At 35.2% G+C, this 6,000-nt stretch overlaps 2 long non-coding RNA genes across 4 annotated transcripts; both read left to right on the top strand.

The window, feature by feature from the left end:
* The first annotated feature begins 576 nt into the window (after window positions 1-576).
* On the top strand, window positions 577-2,762 carry LOC106423125. 3 transcript variants are annotated; one of them, XR_001284578.3, is made up of 5 exons: window positions 604-860; window positions 948-1,099; window positions 1,662-1,730; window positions 1,819-1,935; window positions 2,068-2,762. It is a non-coding gene; the product is annotated as an uncharacterized LOC106423125 (long non-coding RNA). The 3 variants fall into 3 exon arrangements; XR_001284579.3 differs by having other exon boundaries at window positions 948-1,090; XR_007328575.1 differs by having other exon boundaries at window positions 577-860; window positions 948-1,730.
* A 1,294-nt stretch (window positions 2,763-4,056) lies between these two features.
* On the top strand, window positions 4,057-6,000 carry LOC125592878. Its single transcript, XR_007328578.1, has 5 exons — window positions 4,057-4,270; window positions 4,352-4,517; window positions 4,974-5,117; window positions 5,262-5,739; window positions 5,863-6,000. It is a non-coding gene; the product is annotated as an uncharacterized LOC125592878 (long non-coding RNA).

The raw sequence follows: 6,000 nt of genomic DNA on the forward strand, positions 1-6,000 counted from the left end.
TTTACAGTTTGTTTTAGGGTCTAGGATTTGGGTTTGAGTTTAGAGTTTACGGTTTGGGTTTAGGGTCTAGGATTTGGGTTTATAGTATAGAGTTTGGGTTTAAGGTTTACTATTTGGTTTTAGGGTATATGGTTTGGGTTTAGTATTTAAGGGTTTGATTTAGATTTACGGTTTATAATTTAGGATTTAGGGTTTTGCTAGGCATCATTCTTTTTTCAACTATTTTAAATTTTCTAAATAATATTTAATATTTTTTTATTAATTTTCTAGGTGGCATTTTAATTGGTGGTAAAAGATGTGGTGAATTTAACGATTCATCGTACCTATGTTTTGTCCTTATTTATTGTATTTTCACAACTTTCTGACGAAGTCCAACGAAACAATCTATCTATCTATATCTTTATATATATAAAAGGGTTTGAATCCCTCCTAGGCCATCCAGCTCAGCATCCAGCTAGGAAAGTCGAAGTCTCTGCTTGCGACACGTGTCCATGCCTCTCTCTCCGCTGCGTTTCATTAAAACGAAAGGGACACGAGTTGGGCTTTGTGTCGTGCCATGGGCTTTTTTTGGCCCTTCGCTTTGTCAACCTTTTTTAAGGTCGTGGCCATTCTTGCGACAACGGAATTTCAATTAGGTTAAGGAGGACGACTTTTTCTGGTCAATCTCCGGCGTAAGCCGTTGTAGTGTCGAACCGATAGGATTTCTTCTCTCTTGCAATGGAAAATCAGCAACTTAACGGAACTCAAACCGGATTCAATCAATGTCATTAAAGTTTTCCTTAACTTCATCTCCCCCACTCCTTCCATGATTCTTCAGCTCCCACCTAGCTTCCAGTCGGTGAAACTACATATATAAATAGGTGAGTCTTGATTCTTCACATCATATAAACTCTAAAAACTTTTGTAGAGCACAATGGAAAAGTCGTCTCACCTGTGAGCTCTCGCAGGAAGCCCGAGACTTCACGGCGGAAGATAATCGTCGAAAAGGAGTGCGGCGCAGTAGGAGGAAGAAAGCGGCGGCGATGGAGGAGAGAAAGAGGATGAAAGCGGTTAAGAATAAAGAGAAAGCCTTTGATGATAATGAGGAAAGGTATTAATGGTGAGTTGGACGGAGGTTTCTGCATAAAGTAGGCCTTTCTGACCATCTCTCTCTGTTCTTCTCTATTGGTTTCAATTGGTCGATCTATCATAGGTATGCTTTTCTTTTATCGATGTGTCACGTTAGGTATTTCGTGATGCTGGTAGCTTTTATTTAAGGAATTCCTTGATTTAAAGGCTATTTCATTGGCTAGCTTGAAGCATTTTTATTTGCCGGTGGTTTCAGAGTTTACCGGCGTGTTTCTAAGTCGGTGGTGAATGTGTCTTTTGCATATGTGTGTTGAGAGTTCTTTTTGGGTTCTTTAGGTTATGCTTGATAGTTGATACTGTGGGACCTGATTTGCATGGTATCAACAATTCTGAGAAAGCTATTGTTCTTCTGAAGAAGCCTCTTCTGAAGTCCTTCCCGTTAATTATTGCCAACGTCCATTCTCTATGAGAATGAGTTGATATTATATATCTAATCAATGGTTTAGTTTGTTTGCTTTTAGTTAGTTTATTTTAAAATTCTTCTTTTTAAGTTTCATATCATGTATATGTAGTTCCTTATTATGTTTAACCAGGGAAGCTTGAAGATCATCAACCACCACCCCTACTTCAAATAGAGTTACAAAACGTAGACATATTCTCAGGTATTGATTCCTTAAACCTCCACATTCTTCATTCATTTCTATTAGCTGAAGAATTTTTATTTGTTTTGTTCCTATTGTCGGAGAGTAGTCGTCGATAGGTGCTCAGGAGGTGGTGACGGTGAGAGATCAGCTGGAGAAGAAGGAGCGAGATCCATGATTATCGAGTGAGAGGAGACAGAGCCAGAGATTAACGACGCACAAGCAGGTTAGAATAAACAAACCTTTGAACACTATCTACAATATGACAAACCGTAAGAAGAGCCTATGTAGTTTGTTGGATATAAAACAATAGCTTGATCAATTTCACTGAAACCAAAACAACTAATTTACGACTTAGAGACTTTGGACCTTGGAGTGAAGACCAGATCTCCAATCGAAATCAATGGTCAGAATCGTCTCCGCTTATGAACGACGGGGCCGAGATTCACACGTGTAACTAACCACTGTTCCCGTAAGGATCAAAAGCAAAATCGAGCTTGCAAGAAAATCCATAGCAATACCAGTGAGAGAGAGACCAGAACTCAGAGGTTTGTCCACTTTGGGTCAAGATCAGAGAGATAATACAATCATTTTTTGCAATGTGTAATCTTTTTATTCGTGTACAAACGTCAACTTTGCTTAAATGATTATCTTTCCTATGCCATTAGTCGGGTTGTATCAGTGAGGCCCAATTTTTTTTTCTAAAATTACAGGTGAAGCTAGACAAACAATTTTTTTGGTTAATGATATGACACTTACAAGGGAAGAAATTGGTTTTTCAGCTTTTTCTATTTATTATTGTATCTACTATCTTATATTACAAGGGGTCCTGATCACTCCAACTATGGAGACAATGAAGCTGGCCAAAAAATTCCCAATTCCATTTCCGGTTGCTAAGTTTTTACCATTCACTGAATAATGTAGTTGTCTTGCAACTTTTTAAATAACCAGTTCTGATTTTAGGTAGGTAAAGTATAATTGGTATACCTGGTAACTTTAGTATTTATGTTGTGATTATGAAACTTTTTGGTTAACCAGATTTTTGGTTTCGTACTGTTTTGGTATTATAGTGGAATCAGTCAAAAAATATATATAGCAACAATAAACACCACTATTACAATAAACAGATGTAATTTTTTAAATTTAACCAAGAAATGTTTTTTGTCTAAAGGTGAAAAGGTCAAAAGAAAAATAGGGAGACATCAAAAAAAAAATAGGGAATTAAAATTAAAATAAACAAACCGAATTCAATTGTAACAGTGAAGATTGAAGTAAATAGCAGTAAAGTCTAAATGATTACCGCAATAAACAACAATTCGATAAGAAATAAATAAAATCAAATAAAATAAACGAAACTCTCTTAATAAAAAAAATTATTGTTTTATTCAGAGAATCATAACTAAGCATGGTACTACACAATTTAGTCAACCATCTTTGATTCTCAATATTTAAATATCATATATAAGAAATAATTGTTCAAACATAATATATAACCCATCCACTAAAAAATTAATTTAAATATTTAACGAAGTTCAATGAACGAACCTAATTCAATTATAATATTGAAGATTAAAGTAAATAGCAGTAAAGTCTAAATGAATACAGAAATATATAATAATTCGATAAGAAATAAATAAAAGCAAATAAATAAATGAAACTCTCTTAATAAAAATTTATTATTTTATTCAGATTCTGAATCGTAACTAAGCATGGTATTATGCAATTTAGTCAACCATCTGTGATTCTCAATATTTAAATATCATATAAAAGTAAATAATTTATAAAATAATTGCTCAAACATAATATATAACCATCCACTAAAAAAAATCAGCTTATAAATTAGACAAACCTGTGATTTAAAAAAAACAAAAAAAATAGTGAACGCTCTAAATACTTAGTGTGAGTATTTTAAATGTACATAAAATAAATATGTATTATATTGTTTCTTCACTTACTCTAAATATGTATTCTATGGTTTCTTCACTTACTCACCCGCCCGCCCGTAGGGCGGGTTTACCCTAGTATATATATACTCCCTCTGGATTTAAATATAAGATGTTTAAGGTTTTACACACATATTAAGAAACAATAAATACAATATTTTAGTTGTTACTTTTTGATTATATCAATAAAGTTTCACCACTCATAATTTTACTTTTTAATTTATATTTAAATTTTAAAAATAAATACATTAATTATATCTCAAAACATCATACATTTGTATACAAGATAAAAATATAGAACATCTTACATTCGTATCCGGAGGGAGTATAAAGAAGGGTTTCCTTCTCTGGTAGAGTGTCCACGTAGGGTGCCACATAGATAACTCGTTTCATGGCATTTTGACACGTGTCTAATAAGAAAACTGCAGTGTTTCATTAAACTTTAACATTTTGGCCTCATCTAACCCTACGGCTGCAAGCCTGCAACGAAGAACGTGGAAACGGCTGTGTTCATAAGCAGAGGAGGAGAAGAGGCTTCGATGGACGACAAATCAGATCTACTCCATATGCAGATGGCTCATCTGCCGCTGCGTCTCTGGCTTCGCCGCTGCGTCTCAGGTGATGGTTTACTTGACATCTGATTCGACCTGCTTCACCCTTTTGTTTCTTGCCTTTGACTAAATTTGATTCCGATTGCAGGTGAATCTCACGAAAACTTAACCGAAGGCGTCAATCTTAAACCCGTTTCCTTCATGTCTCAGCTAAATTATATGTTGTGGGTATTCTTTATCGGAGATGAAATTCGTATATCTACTTCAGCTAATTCTTTCAACGAACTCCCTCCAACGCCCATGATCATCTCAAGGTAAAACCTTTTACTCTATCCTCTATCTCTTGTAATCTATCTTATCAGAGCTTGATGCGCGAGCATCACTGAGAGAAACGCATAGAAGATTGTAGAGATGAAAAATTGAAAAGATTTTGAAAGAAGACTCTTATCTGTAAATTACGATGACTCAATCTCCAAATTAAAATGGCAAAACCTTCTTTCAAAGCTGGTAAACATCCTCTTCACAAAATCTATTTTCAGGTGAATATGAGTACATAAATTTGTTTAACTGATTGTATAATATATTTCTTAAACCGAGTAGAATTGTGCTTTAGCGTCATGCGTATCCTTCATCTTTGTTTTTCTCTTTTTATATTATCATAGATTATCTTCTTGAATGGGAAAATACGTCTGTGTTATAGAATTTCACAGGTCTATTGGGTTTAGGTAAGTAACAAGTTGTTATAGGGATATATCATTCTCTATGTGCAGGATGGCTTTACTTTGCTTGGAGATACAATACTGCCACTACGTTTTCATCCGGCTGCGTCACTTACGGACCACACCTGTAGAGTTGTTTCTTTATATGTTGGAGCTAGCAGACTCTTTTCTGGTTCCGTGGACAATTCTATAAATGTAAGTAGTGACTTGGAAATTATATGTTCGTGGATTTGCTTTATCACCTTCTAAATAAGTTTTCCATGGATCGTTGTTGTTTATTTTGCGTTATGTTTATTTGGAGAGTCATATTGAGATGTGTAGGACATTGATATGTTGCAGTATTTGTTTTCAAGAACAACCAGCTAGCTTTCGAGTCTGCTGCGACGGATCTCCATCAGCTGCAAACAACGTGTTCACCCTAATCGCCGTTATCATATTTATGGGTTCTTGATCACTCCTTACCGCAGATTCATCACCGTCAAAGCTATTTTTATCAATTTCACAGTGAGACGACTTCACCAGAATGGATTTGTACCGAAACAACATCTTAACTTCTGTTTTCTTTTTTTTTCTCCCTCTGGTTTATCTGTTCTTTGCCGGCGTTTGTGTTATGGTAAAGGGCTTGGCGGAAGTTGCTTATGTGAAAAGAAGTCTGCATATCAAGCTATGATGAATACAACAATGTACAATTAGCTGAAGATCATGTAGCTCACCGCCATGCCCGTGCGTTGGAGCGTTCACAGATTTCAATCAGACTACAACTGAGCTCTCTATTGATGAGAAAGACAATATCTATGATTTTGAGAAGACTTATGAGGTAAGAATTTTGCAAAAAAAAATTCTTTTGGTTCTGTGACTGTTCCTGAATCAAGTAATGTCTCTTTCGACAACTGGATTTATTCCTGACTAGGGTCATGCTAATGCAATTATCTTATTGTAGAATGATGAGGACCAGATTGAAGCTTTGAGTTAGGACAGAGGGAAAGATGGAGGATACTTTTATGTCGATGAGAATTTGTAGAAAATTTTAAAGACAGGAAGTCAAGGTGCAGATCAAACATTGGTTAGCGTTTTAGAA

The sequence above is a fragment of the Brassica napus genome, chromosome C9 (genome assembly GCF_020379485.1).
Source record: "Brassica napus cultivar Da-Ae chromosome C9, Da-Ae, whole genome shotgun sequence".
Taxonomy (NCBI): Eukaryota; Viridiplantae; Streptophyta; class Magnoliopsida; order Brassicales; family Brassicaceae; genus Brassica; species Brassica napus.